This window comes from Dreissena polymorpha, chromosome 13, assembly GCF_020536995.1.
Source record: "Dreissena polymorpha isolate Duluth1 chromosome 13, UMN_Dpol_1.0, whole genome shotgun sequence".
NCBI classification, from domain to species: Eukaryota; Metazoa; Mollusca; class Bivalvia; order Myida; family Dreissenidae; genus Dreissena; species Dreissena polymorpha.
The window spans coordinates 74,692,289-74,707,827 of NC_068367.1; positions in this window are offsets into that span (position 1 = coordinate 74,692,289).

Genomic DNA, 15,539 nt, shown 5'->3' on the forward strand with positions numbered 1-15,539 from the left:
AACTTGTTACTGTAATATTAAACACTTGAAACAGAAAACAGCTGAAGTGCCTTCTGCACTATGATAACAACTTTGCGAACAAAACGACATTAATAGTTTACCGGATGTAATACAATCTGCTTTTTGAAGAACCTTTTTTTTATTCCGAGCTAGGAGACAATGATCAAAATAGGATAACATTTAAATATAAATTAGTTAATTGCGATTTGTCGACATGCATTCGATAGTTTATCGCCATGACAACAATAATTTGAAAACCAATAGACAATACATCCATTTAATATACGGACGGGTTAAACATTCCTTGCCTGCTATTATATGTCGGTCAGCTGACCTTTCATTCGTCTTTGTTTTGTGTCGGAAAAGATCTTATGCTTGGGTCATTTCCGCCATTCCCAATGAACAAAATGGATCCGAACAATCAAACTGGTGTGTGTATATTTTTTTAACGAACACTCGAAAATACCATTTTACTATCTTATAAATAGCTAACATTAAATTATTGATGATATGATATTTATTTGGATAACGTGACAACTTGAATAGTACATGTTATTGACAATGGTCAACTTGAAATCAAATAAAATCATCAAGCAAAATTTCTGACATAGGCAATTTTTCTTGTATATTCAGGCGGTTTTCCCGTATATATTACGTAATCTTAATGTTTTACAAGTGCATCCGCCAGAGTTGTTGTGTTTTGTTTCCAAATTTCTGGTTAACTTTTTGTTCATCTGACTATTCATATGTTGAAAACGATGATACAATCTTGTTTTCATACATTTTTTAAATATATGAAAGAAGTAATATTTTAAATTGTATTGTACAATGGTCTGAATCATTGTATTCAGATACAACAGTTTACGAATGAGACCCCAATGCTTTAGACGACCGTGATTAATGATTTTGATTTATCGCAACGAACTGTTGCCTTCAATGACTTCAATGACAAAAAAAACACATAAAAAAAGAGTTGAGTTTGATACATCTGAAGTCACCATTTTACACAAGGCATATTCTAACGAATAACAACACTTTTACAGATTCATAAGTTTCGGTAAAAAATCATATTTTATTGATTCAGCACTTACTATTAGAATAGTTAGCTAACGACAGCAAACAAGTTTAACAAGATACGTCTCAATGTATTACAAAAAGCAATAGTATATCAGCATACATTTTTATAAATATTTTCGCCGTTTATAAAAAAAAAATCATTATAGATTCGTGGACGATTCATTGTCGAGTTACAAAATGTTATTACACTTTTCGCCTTGAATAAGACATAATGATATTGTTCATTGTTTCCTATTCAGTGGCGAAACAAGGATCTTGATTATTGATACACCATAAAAATAGAAATGTGTTAGAATAACTATTGTATCATTAAAACTACATTTATTTTCACAGAAATGCTTTACAGTTATATGTTTTTTTAAAAATATTTAAAGGTGAAACTGTCAGTTTCTCTATAGTCTTAATTTGTTTTGTTTTCCTGCTGCAAAATTGAATTGGATACGCTCAGAAGTAGTTCAGTATTGAAATATATATACATATATATATATATATATATATATATATATATATATATATATATATATATATATATATATATATATATATATATATATATATATATATATATATATATTTATTTATATAATAGCATACTTTTTAAAATTGAAAATGCCAGTTGTTAATCATGTTTGAAGTAAGAACTTCATACGTTTTCCTTATTTGGTTGCGAAAAACCAGCAGTATTATTACTAAATAAATTAAGAAGAAATATGTATGTACAACTATTTTTAAATAGAAATACATGACTAATGGTGTTTATAATTATGTGGTACATTGTTATACATGTGATTTTTTATAGTCAGAATGTTTTCCTTATTAGATTAAAAAAAAAGGAATCTGGAACTGTTATCTTATTTGTAATTTAAATTGGGTATTGATAATAAATAAATCAAGAGTGTTCGAATAAACATATTGCTATTAACACTACCAAATAACGATTTCACTTTTACGAAATAGTTCGTCATGTTCACGATACCATTCAGCCAATTTAGCTACTTTTTTAATTTACAGTGCGCATTTTTCAGTGTGTTACCGCCCCAAACAAGGGTTTCTTCCGACATACACATTATTGTAGGGTACACGCACAGCTACACAGCAGATATTGTCATGTAAATTATAAAGTCTTCACTTGCACAACACCATTGATACCATGTATCGGTTAACGTATAGTGCTTATGTTTCAGCGTCCTTTGTAGTTAACGTATAACCTCTCAAATACATGTACTATACAATTCTTTCTACCAGGCAGATTTATAGTCACATTAAATATAATCTCTACCTCGTTGAGGTTTTATAAATACGCCAGGCACGCATTGCAAATGATTCTCGTTCTCTTTTGTTGTTGTGTTTTCAAAACACTCAAAGAAAGTATATTCAGCCTCTTTGAAATCGAAATATGCTAGATCTCCATAACTATTACAACTCAATGACAAATCATTCGTATTTGCTAAAGCTGTCTAGGACTTTCTTTTACTTAGGTTACTTAAGAGGAAATATATAATGGCGAAATCGAACGCCATCGAAATAACAGGTTATTTAATGTAGGGTAGGGTAACTTATTTGAATGAGTCAACATAACACATCGATATTTGAAATAAAATCCCACTGGAACATCAAGTTCATGTTACAGCTATTTTTTATTACAAACTAATATATATATATATATATATATATATATATATATATATATACATATATATATATATATATATATATATATATATATATATATATATATATATATATATATATATATATATATATATATATATATATATATATATATATATATATCTAAGTGTGAAATCCGATTCAGTATTCAAAAGCAATACAACAGACTTAGTTGGTTTTAATGAAGTATCGTAAATTTCCTTTACGTACCGCAAACCCGATACGACTCGAGTTCTACTGTTCAAGAGGCCTTAGGTTTACGGAGTTACGCTGTATGGACATGCAATGGTATTACCATAATACCATTTGGTGTGGGGTTAGCCTCTAGATAACCTGGCATAAAGATCTATACTAGTTTATTTATAGATACAAAAGAAAAACGAATTTGGCTACGGTTTCTCGATCTTCTCGATTATTTATTAAAAATAAAGAAAGAAAACCGCAATTTTAGGTCTTCAACTAACTAAAGAAGTAAAATATTAAATAAACATATTTATTTTATTCAAGGAATTTGGGATTGAATATAATACATACTAAAGTGAATATTGTTACCGCGTGGTTAAGTTGTCATGTCTGTGAAATGTACAATAGATTCATAATTTTAAAAACACTAGGGATTTGTTGAGATTTAAATTATATTTAAGTATGCAAAACCAAAAATAATAAAAAACAGGAAGTGTGAACGGAACATGGTTTTATTCATTCATTCGTTCATTCATTCATTCTTTCATTCGTTTATTTATTTATTGGTTTATTAAAAAAAAATATTATATATTCATATATTCATTAATTCATTCCTCTATTCTTCCGTCCGTCCGTCCATCCATCCGTTCGTCCGTTCGTTTGTCCGTTGGTGCGTTCTTGCGTTTGTGCATCCGTGACTTTGTTCAGTGGTTAATTTGTTGGCTCGTTCGTTCCTACGGTTGTTCATTCACTCATTTATTCATTATATATTTCTTTCATTATTTCGTTTTTCTTTCTTACATTATTTCATTCAGTCAGTCAGTCAGCCAGTCAGTAAAACAGTAAGTCAGTAAGTCAGTAAAACTGTCGGTCAGTTAGTCAGTCTTTCGGTTCTTTCGCTCGCTCGCTCGTTTGTTCGTTTGTTCGTGAGTCCGTCTGTCCGTTCGTTCGTTTGTTTGTTCATTTGTATGTGCGTTTGAGTGATTGTGCGTTCGTCATCTTCATCATCATCATCATCAGCATCAGCATCAGCAGCAGCGACAGCAGAGGCATCATCATCATCATCATCATCATCATCATCATTATCATCATCATCATCATCATCATCATCATCATCATCATCATCATCATCATCATCATCATCATCATCATCATCATCATCATCATTATCATCATCATCATCATCATCATCATCATCATCATCATCATCATCATAATCATCATCATTCATCATATTTATGTTCATTATTTGTTCTTTATATAAAATTAAATGCAAACTATTATTATGTTAATGCTGCCACGTTAAAGCAAAGTAAATGTTGAATGAAGGTTAAAAATCGATTGGTGATATCGGCACATAGCAGCAGGAAGAATGCCTTGGGTACTTTATGACATCTCATGCCGACAGGATTTTTGATATCGGTGCATCATGCTACAATTTCCTGTTTATTGGACCCTAAATGTGAGAAATCGATTTTTAAAATGGTGATAACTGTTATTTATTTTGCTAAACAATACGACACTGCGAAAACAAATGCCACAGAAAAAAGAGGAAAGTAAATGTTCTAAATTAAAACATTCATAAAGTATACTCTTATTAATTACTTTTTCATACATGTATTGATTGTTGTCACCATAGTGTTGAAGACAAGAGTAAACTTTGCTGGTTACACGCTAATCTCTTCCTTGGCATGTCTGCTTTATCAAAACTCGTTAACTGTGGTCCATCCTGTAACATAATACATTTTTATTTTAATACATAATTATGTGTTATTAACAAAACATCATTTGCAGAAAATCATCTTTTTTTCATTACAGGAAAAAACATGTTTATATACTTGAAACAGATAAGGTAAACAATGCAGTTTTTAAGTCATCTTTTACTTACAATTCAGCACTCCTCCTTAATAGAAGATGTGCTGGCACTTATAGGTTATGGGGTGAAAACTGTACAAAGGTGCTCAGTTCGGTGTTAAATTAAAATTATTTACATTGTCATATCATACCTAATAATAATGAGCACATCTTTTGGTGTTTGCACTTTGTTCGCTCAATCTGTATTTTTGGTTGAAATATATGAACTAAGAGGTGCAGCTTTAGACAAGAATTTGAATATTTTCGACTTGGTCATGAACACAACCATTTATATGGATATACTCAATTAGAGAATCTGATAAGAAGAGAAACATAAAAATTATACTAATAAACATCATAAAATAGAACTAATAATATTGCTAACACAATAATTGTGTAATCACAACGAATAAAATTGTAATTGCGTTTATTCTATTGTGTGATTGCACAAAGTTTTGAAACGAAATACATAACGGGCAACCCTATTCAGTTCAACGTTTGTCTGCTGTCAACTTATCAACTGTTAAGACAATTATCTTAAAAAATATAAAGTGATAAAAGAATACTATAAGGGGAATATATGCACTAAGTGTTTTAGTTTTTGACAACTTTTGGGAAAAACACACAAACTTGACAAACAAATATCGTCTAAAATTTTCATTTTGACACCCACAAGGCAACAAGGGCTCATACACACACCATGATTGATTGCAGAGATTCATTTCACAAACAAATTTGCAATTTGTTGAAGAAAACAAATAACGAAGTAAGAAAATGGCACCATTAAAAAGCGAGAAGGTTATCCGAAAATTAATAATGTCGAACTGTGCCCTATTGTATCAATGTTAAATAAGCTAAGGTTAATTTAAACCATATAAAACAAAAAGAAAATACGGAAAATTAGTATTCTATTAACTTAATAGCCTTGGTTTAGGTTATTCTTCCTAATAAAAACTAATTTTTTTATCGCAAGAAGTGGGTTGACAAATTACGCGAAACGGTAGTCACAAGTTAAAGTAATTTGTTTCCAAAACGACGTCAGCGCCAAATGGGTCAAAATCTCATTGGTAGTAACATATGCTGTGTGTGATCCATTACTGATTATTTTTGCTTAAAAATACTGTATTTTCATTATGGGAAGTGTGTGCAAAATAAGCCTTCCCATTGGATGTTTCCATTTTTTCATGATATTTTCCTTTGTTCTTGCATCAATGTCCTATGGGATATGTCCTCCTTTATGCACGGAAGACATTTCGATAGATGTTTAATTATTGTTTTAAGTAGGCTTTTCTTTCAAGACTCCCCTTGTGAGTCCTTTGATGCGTTTTCACGACGATCTCACAGTCTCCAAGGCTCTCCTTGCGAGTTCTTTCATGCGTTCTAACGAAGAGCTCAAAGTCTTCAAGGCTGTCCTTGCTAGTCCTTTCATGCGTTATCTCGACGACCTCACAGCCCCAAGGCTATCCTTGCGAGTACTTAAATGTGTTCTCATGACGACTTCACATTCCATAAGGCTGCTCTTTCGAGTCCTTAAATGCGTGGTCACGACGACCTGAAAGTAGCAAAGGCTGTTCTTGCGATTTCTTTTATGTTTTCTCACGACGACCTCACATTATCCTAGGCTGCCCTTGCGAGTCTTTTCAAGCGTTATCACGACGACCCCAAAGTCTCATAGGCTCTTCTGTGAGCCCTTTACCGCGGTATAACGACGATTCTAAGTCTCCTAGGCTGTCATTGCGGCGAGTCCTTCCATGCGTTATCACGACGACCTCACAGTCTCCTAGGCTCTCCTTGCGCATTCTTCCATGCGTTCTCATGACGACCTCACGGTCCCAACAGGTGTCTTTGTGTGTCCTTTCATGCGTAATCACGGCAACATCACAGTCCCCAAGGCTCTCCTTTCGAGTCCTTTCATGACAGTATCCACGGCTGTCCTTGCGATTCCTTGCATGCGTTCTTACAACGACACCACCGTTTCCTAGGCGGACCTTGATAGTCCTTTCATGCGTTATCAGGACGACCTCACAGTATCCTAGACTGTCCTTGCGAGTCCGGTCATGCTTTCTCACGACGGTCTTACAGTATCCACGGTTGTCCTTGCCAGTCCTTTCATTCGTAATCACGACGACCTCACATTCTCCAAGGCTGTCCTTTCGAGTCGTTCCATGCGTTCTCTCGACGACCTTGCAGTCTCCTATGCTATCCTTATGTTTCCTTGGTCACGGTAGATGCGAAGACAAATTGCCAGTCCTATGTGACGGGGGCATAAAATTGAAAAAGTGTAAAGAGTATATATTCGGAATTCGGAAGTTGAGCAATAGTTTCCAATATTAATGATAAAGTTAAATGATTATTTATCAAATAAAATATTATAAAAATATGCTATATTTTGGCGGCAATTTTAGTCAAAGGAAAAAACGTGTTAACATTAAACTCTCCTTCACGCAACTTTCTTAACGAGATGTGAAGAAAAGTTTACAACGTCGACGGCATTTGTTTTAAATACACATACATATTTATGTCGAACATGTCGTATCACATGCTTCATTATTCCCCGTTTAATCTCATAGATGTCCAATTACGTTCTTTGTGATGACTTTATAAGGATCAACGTTCTTTGCAATGATTTGAATATAATAATAAAGTCCAGAAACATTATTTAAATAGTAATTCTTGAAACCATCAGCACCTTAGAACGGTTGAAATTGGAGTCACTAGGTCAAATGTTAAGGTCACTGTAACAATAAGTGTGAAAATCATTTTTTATCAATAACTCATCAACGAATGGACAGTAGATGACCCCATTGACTATGGGAGTCAAAAGATCAAATGTGAAGGACACTGTCATTTTAAGTGTGAAAATTGTGTCCGATAACTCATCAATGAATCAACCTATTGGCTTGATACTTTCCAAGAGCATTGGCCTTCGACAGTAATTGACCTCTATTAAAATTGGGGTCACTAAGTCAAAGGTTAAGGTCATTGTCACAATAAGTGTGAAAATTGTTTCCGATCAATAACTTGTCAACAAATTAAACGATTGGCCTGATACTTCACATGTGCATAGGCCTTGGACAGTCGATAACCCCTATTGAAATTGGGGTCACTAGTTCAATGCCCTGTTTGGGGGGGGGCATATGTCTCCGACCGCGAAACTCTTGTTATTCTATCGGTGTATCAATCTTCAACTAATTTCTTATCGTTTTTCTCATTTTATATTTATCGTCAATGTCGGGTTTATTAACCTGTTATTAACAGTGAAAGCACAACGCGAAATGTAAAGAATTTACTATATATATGCACTGCTATGGCCAATGCTCACGCCATAGCTCAATATGCTCACGTTAAGGCATATTACAACAAGGCATCCCATGCTCTTATTTAATTTTTCATAAAGATATATTTCTTTAGAACATAATTTCTCCTTCTTTATTTAATGAATTTATATATGCACTTGGTATCATGACATATGTTGTTCTTTTAAATAACTGTTATGTAATGAATATGAGTATACGCATTAAGTAATTATAATTCATATACAATATTGTATTACACTAAACTAACTTTAAGTTAAGAAATATATATATATATATATATATATATATATATATATATATATATATATATATATATATATATTCATATATATGCTATATATGTAATGTTTAACACACAAAACACAGCAGCAAAACTTAACAAATGGACCTTTTATCAATATTTTTTAATGTACTCACTACTTTAGCATAAAACGTGTTGATAGTTTGACAGTCTAACCATCAAAAATTAAAAACTTCGTTATTTCATGTTACACGCGACATAGCATAACCAAATGGCATTCTACATTGTATCATGAATAACGAAAGTATGCAAGTGTTTTTATTTTTTTAATAAAAATATTTCATTATCCGATACTTAAGTAATGGTTTAACATGTTTGTAGTTAAATGATTGTGAATAATTGCTTATAAATATGTGTAGTTTCTTAAGAGCAGAGTCTGTGCGTCTTTGTCTTTGTTTGACAGCTAATATCACTGTGTATCCAATCACATTTGGGAAAATATTGCTCCTAATACGCTTCGTCCAATTGATTTGGCCATATTCATCGTTACTTAGGAGAAGATAGGGCTGACGTAGGTGGCGATTATGTTGAAGTTGTGTAAGTTTCACTCAGAAAGATAAGCATCTTGAAAATTACGTCACACCTAGTAGCAAGCGTATAAACAACCCGGAACTTGTTTTTCAACTGATACGAAACTTGAAACCTGTTCCTTACTTCATATTTTAACCGAATAATGAACAATCAACCCTTTCTTTTTTCAAATCGAAACTCGAACTGACATATATCTTATATAATACATACGGAATATTACGCTAGTCAATTGTTTCAAGAGTTTGTATCACTCGAGTGGCGTGTGTGATGACGTATCACACGAGAGGCGGAGCCTCGAGTGTGATGCAAAATAGCACAAGCCACGAGAGTGATACAAACTCTTGAAACAATTGACTAGCGTAATATTCCTTTTATTATATACAACAACTAACGAAAACAGTTAACAAATGTATTTTTTACTTTAACAAAACTGACAAAACAATGACTAAAACGGTACGCCATAGTTCATTTAAGACGCGTATGAATACAGTTTATGTAAATTAACGTGTAAACATTCGAACCGGGAAAACACAGGTTTCCGACACGCTTACCTTAATGCCATCGTTAATCCAATTTTTATAACAATTAAGTTGAGAACTTAAATCCAATGACGATGTTTATAACAAAAACCGTTAAAACGATATGCATTTCCACTTCTATCTCCCATGTCTTTATCGAAACTTAGTTTAAACCACACTATTTTATTGTATTCCTATCGAAATATACATTTATGCATGATAAACACACACTCCAAAATACGTTTTTAACACATAGTTTACTGCTAAAAAAACACCACGTCCTACATGTCCTTACAGAGTTTAGATAAAACTATTGTGTTTTGTCACAGAAATGACGTCACACGATGTACTACGTAATATATTTCGTAATATAAAATATTTCTACTTTCGGTGCGTATAATGTGACGTCATTAAATGGGTCGAAGTAGTCCGGCTAGTATGGTAATACGGAATTGGAAACAGCGAGTAGCGTAATGCGGGATTTTTTATTTCAACGATTGATACAACCTGTATTTTGTTAAAAGCATTAAACAGGTATATAATAAATCATTATCCAAACGGAATTACCAAACTTATACAACTATTTATTATGAAGCTGTTATATACAAATATTATTCCGAGAGATTTCTACATAATTGTGTTTATAAATAATCCAAGCTCTTTTTAAGGCTGAATTACAAGTCAGTTCCTGTTTCCTCATTTTAAGCGAATAAAAAAATGTCACTTTTGAACCGTAATAATAATTGTCCATTCCCCCAAACGTAGCCCATATAATTGCTTCTTACTTAATATGTACGTAGACATTAAAATATTTCAAACAACATACCCTACATACTAATATTAATTCATATTCAATGTCGTATGTCACGGGTAAATAATGACTAAGGAACAGTCTCCTTAATGTGTATTAAAACAAAATGAGGAGCTAGTATTTTCTAACTTAACAAATCGCTTCATATGCATTAGTATGAACCACGTAATTTTGACAATCATTTTACATGTAGTCCTGATGCGATACTATTTATTTGAACCAATGTCTACAAAGGTTAACCTATTGATAAGAAAATAATTCCTCTTTCCTTATTTAAACTAAATACAGAACTGGTTTTTCAAACTTCAATAATTCCTGTAGATTATTTAAACGGCATGCCATAACTATGACAATCATGATATTTAAGTCAAATAATGGGCATTCATTTTCTAACTTAAATAATAACTTGACAAAAACCAAACTGTAAAAATAATTGTACATAATGCTCTGATGTTAAAATAATTATCCCTACATTGTTCCACTGCGTTCTGTTAACTAGTCATCCAGTTCATTTTTCGAGACTGAACATAGAACCTGAATGTTTTACATTTACTAAAATTGCTCATATATTAAAATCGCCATATACATTTACATGTAGTTATAATTTCAAAATAAATGTATATTAACATAATAAGAATTGTAATGATAATAATACATTTTAAATCAATATACACTTTTAGACTTTTCTAACGCAACACTTTTCAAACTTGAATATCTCAGTCATAAGTTAAGATTTTGATTTAAAATTGTCAGTGTGATCATTCGTCTACAAGACAGAAACTATACATACCCCACGTGCTGAAGCGTGAAATCGTCATGGAATAGTTATCGTGAGCTTGCTCAAAATGTTGTCAAATTATCATATTAACACATTTAAATCTAAATCTTAACTCATAACAGAGATATTCAAGTTTGAAAAGTATTGCGTTAGAAAATACTCCGATTGTAGAAACGTTTGCGTTTCGAATTAAACTACATGATGTCAAGACAGCCCACCTGGCTATTACTTTCAATCGAAAAAACTCTAACTGATAATTGATATAAAACATAGTATAACTGTTTCAGCATAATTATATTTTATTATTATAACATTATTGATAAAGGTATCAGATCAGGTACACTTGTATACATGTTCATAATTATTTAAATTGGGTCATTCATTTGCACATAAGGCTTTAGTAAGGACTACAGCAAATAAAGGGTAAAACTTGTTCTTTCTTTTGTTGCACAACAAAACAGAATAAACGTATAGGTAGACATGTTTTGGAATATATACTTATAGCATCCGTACATGCTAAACGATGTTCAGGGTAATGTGGTACAGTTGCTTCTATGCAAATATTTCTCAAATTGGAAATGCCAGTTCCTGATTCGGTTTAAATTTGGAACTAGTTACTTTTTCTCATTCGGCATCGTACAATACAATGAAGCAGAATTATTGTAGTACACCAATTTTGATATTAATCCATAAATAGTTGCATTTAAAGTCGTGTGGTATATTGTGTTACATGTGTACGTACTGTTATAATTAGAAAATGCTTTACCTTATTTGAAGTGGAGTTTAACTAAATCAAATGCGTTTGATTACGTGTACGTGACCATTCAACCAATTTTGCGTTTAAATAATATTCCTCCATCTTAACGTGCGCCCTGTTCAGTGACCAAACGTTTGAAACGAGGGGTTTGCCCGGACTATGGGCTTACACGTTCGTTCTTGTAAAGGATATTAGTGTGTGCATTTTACCATATTATATATGTTCGTTGTAAAAAGGTTTCAGACAACACGTGTCCCTTAGTTTTGGCAAATATATATATATATATATATATATATATCATTATAGTATCAAACCATCTACTAATGATACACTGAAGTTCCGTTTGAATTCGCCCTTTGAGCTTATATAAGTTTCAAATACGCACGTGTCATATGATTAACTTGTCCTCTTCGATATCAAAATATGCACAACTACTACTACCCAATGACAAATCATTCCCATTCGGTTAAGCGGTCTAAGACTTTCTGTGACTAGAGTTTCTTGAGGGGAAATATGCAACGGGGAGATGAAGCGAACTCGAACTCATTTTTAAACTCGTACAGTTGAGACAAATCATAATCCCTAGACTTGGAATACACGATAATAAATTTACTAATACCATTAATTTTAAGTTAACGTGTGGATTAAAGTTGTACTACTGGTGAAGGTATATTTATTAAAGTACCTGTCTATTAATAAATGATCTAAGTAAACGACAATAATTTAACGTAACTCTGTTTAGATTATGTGTAATTGTTGAAAACAAATGGTGGTGTGTGATCGTGATCCAGTGAAAAATCTAGATTACACGCAGTAGTTGAAGCAATCAATCGTCGTGTTTATGAACTGAACGCATGCTATTTCTGGCTTTCATTTGTTTGATAAAGTTTGCGTTATTGGATAAACATATTTCGATAATCTATTTCACACATGTGTAAGTTACGTCGATCTGACCAACCATTCACATAAACATTATATTCATCTTTTAGTAGCTTTCGTATTGTTTCGACATCATGACATCAAAATTAATTTTAACATCCGTGCACTAAAACCGGCGCTAAACAAGGACGGGGGCCGCTACCAACTCTCGCACACCTGGGACCGTACATTAACATCGCTCACCCCGACAATTAGCGGTGTTAACGTTTCCCAACAGTAGAAATCATTCTGCTGATGAAGTCCGTAATACACGGACGAAAGCCCAGGTATGGCTTTCAATACTTAATGTGTTATATGACACTTTAAAACTTATTGGATGTTATGTTCATTTTTACTTATTTAAACTGTTGATCATCTTGATTTGGGAATTTTGAGGAAATTTGAGGAATTATCAGTGTATTATTTAAACTGCCAGACTTTAAAACTTTGCGTTGATTAACTATGATACGACTGATTTAACAGAACTATACCTGCTTCATAAACTTTTGTGAAGATGATGATGATGATGATGATGATGATGATGATGATGATGATGATGATGATGATGATGATGATGATGGTGGTGGTGGTGGTGGTGATGATGATGATGATGATGATGATGGTGGTGGTGGTGATGATGATGATGATGATGATGATGATGATGATGATGATGATGATGATGGTGATGATGATGATGATGATGATGATGATGATGATGATGATGATGATGATGATGATGATGATGATGATGATGATGATGATGACGTTTTAAATTATCACACTTTCAGTTATCTATGTTGAGGGTTATTATTTGACCAATTTTAATTTAACATTCAAATTATCTTTCAAAATATTTGTAGCGTTAAGTGTAAAGGGCAGCTATTGAAAAGGTATCTATTTTCTTTCCGAAAATCGATACGAATGGTATCTGTATGACTCTTTGAAACCATGCGTCCTAGCTTCCGATGCCACTCTTTTCACTATTGAAACCTGTATATCTTTGCTCAACTCACTAACTAATCCAGTCATCGTTAGCCCGATGAATGTCATCGTGAAAAAAATATAAATTAATCATAAAACAAATAACTTTCAGACTTTTAGTTTTTATTTGCATCATTTTTTTCTCTCTATTTTTGCAAAGGAACTAGTTCTTTTCTGGTAGAACGTAAATGGTAATTATAACACACCGATGGAACACTGTTCTTTCCAATTCATGCCTCTTTAAAGAATTTTGTGAATTCGGTAGAAAGTCATACTTCACTTACATGAACCAATTATTTTTCAACCAAAGTATGCAAGGAAATCGAATATCATACTGGCTTCAGATTAGATTGTTCTTTCAAGCAAGATTTATGTTTGCATTATGAAGTACACTCCCGATTTAACTAGCAAACTGTTATAAATAACAATCAAAATACAAAAATGAGTATGTATATATCCGTTTGTCGGTACTCAAAATTGTATTTTATTTTTAATAATGTATTTATATTTTTTCTGAGTGTGTTGTCGTGATTGCTTGAATTTCAAATAATTGCTATTAATCTTAACTCTGGTCAATTTCTTTATAACTATATTTTTGACGCAAGTAACGATCGATGTCCGAAGATATTCCATACTCGCATATCAAAAAAACAAAACGTGCATGTTGGACGCAATTGAACCAGGCGCAAGTCGTCAAAAATACTTTTTATATATTTTATTGACAATAAAATATATATATATATTTATATACATTTATTTATTTATTTATTTATTTATTTCATCTGCTGTTTATATAATCGGTAAACTTGTTTACTGTTGGTGCTCTTTAAATCAATACCGGGAACTATTGAAATGTGTTTAATGTTATGTTTGAATAATAAGTCACATCGCGTTGTTTGTTTTCACTTCAGATACCTGAATGTCAATCGAATCAACCCTTCTCGAGAGTCGTTCAAGGGCTTAACCCAACTACAGTCACTGTGAGTTAAATTGGACACATTATTTGCCTTGATATGCACTCTATCCAGCTGTTCATGTTATTCATGTTAGTCTTTGGTCTGCTAGATTTAATGGATGAACGTTTGATGTTGTTTCTATGTCGCATGATAACACTCTGGACCGCTTGATTAAGTTCACTTTCTAATATAAATGATGTTAAACAATGAAACAGTGACATACTTTGACTGTTGCTCTTTTGGTTTTTGAATACAGACACATGCTTGTTTTTGCTATATAAAGACAGATGAATATTCAAACATTATTAGCTAATTTCAAGTCCCTGGTTACGTTTTTCATAGCAGCATAATCAACGTTGATTAATTTAGTTCACTTTGTTTTTGATAAAGTAAATTATCCTCCAAAGATCTCAAAACCATACGCGATGGTGTATTTAAATAAGTGCATATTGTAAGTCGTTTTCAGAGATGAATTCCAGTTAATGTAACGCATGCCAAGTTATTATATTGTAATTAAATCAATCAAAATGCAGCATTTGTCTCGAATGAATGCCTCGAATGTGCCTGTATTGCACACGTGCTAAACTAAGAAATGTCGTAATGGAAGCATTTTACAAAGCGTATAGTTTTGTTTGGTATGTTATTTCATATTCATGTGTTTCGTATCAATACTTTGTAAAATGTGACAAATAATTATCGATTAACAAGATAGGATTTTAAAAGGGTTCTTAAATACACTTAATTAACCGTATTAGTACAAATACATTTGATCGAGGACGCTTATCACAAACCAATCAAAAGGTCATACCGAACTTTTGCATGACCGCATGTCGCAATAAAACATGTATTTGCAATGAGTTGCATTAGATCACCAGTTTAATTTATT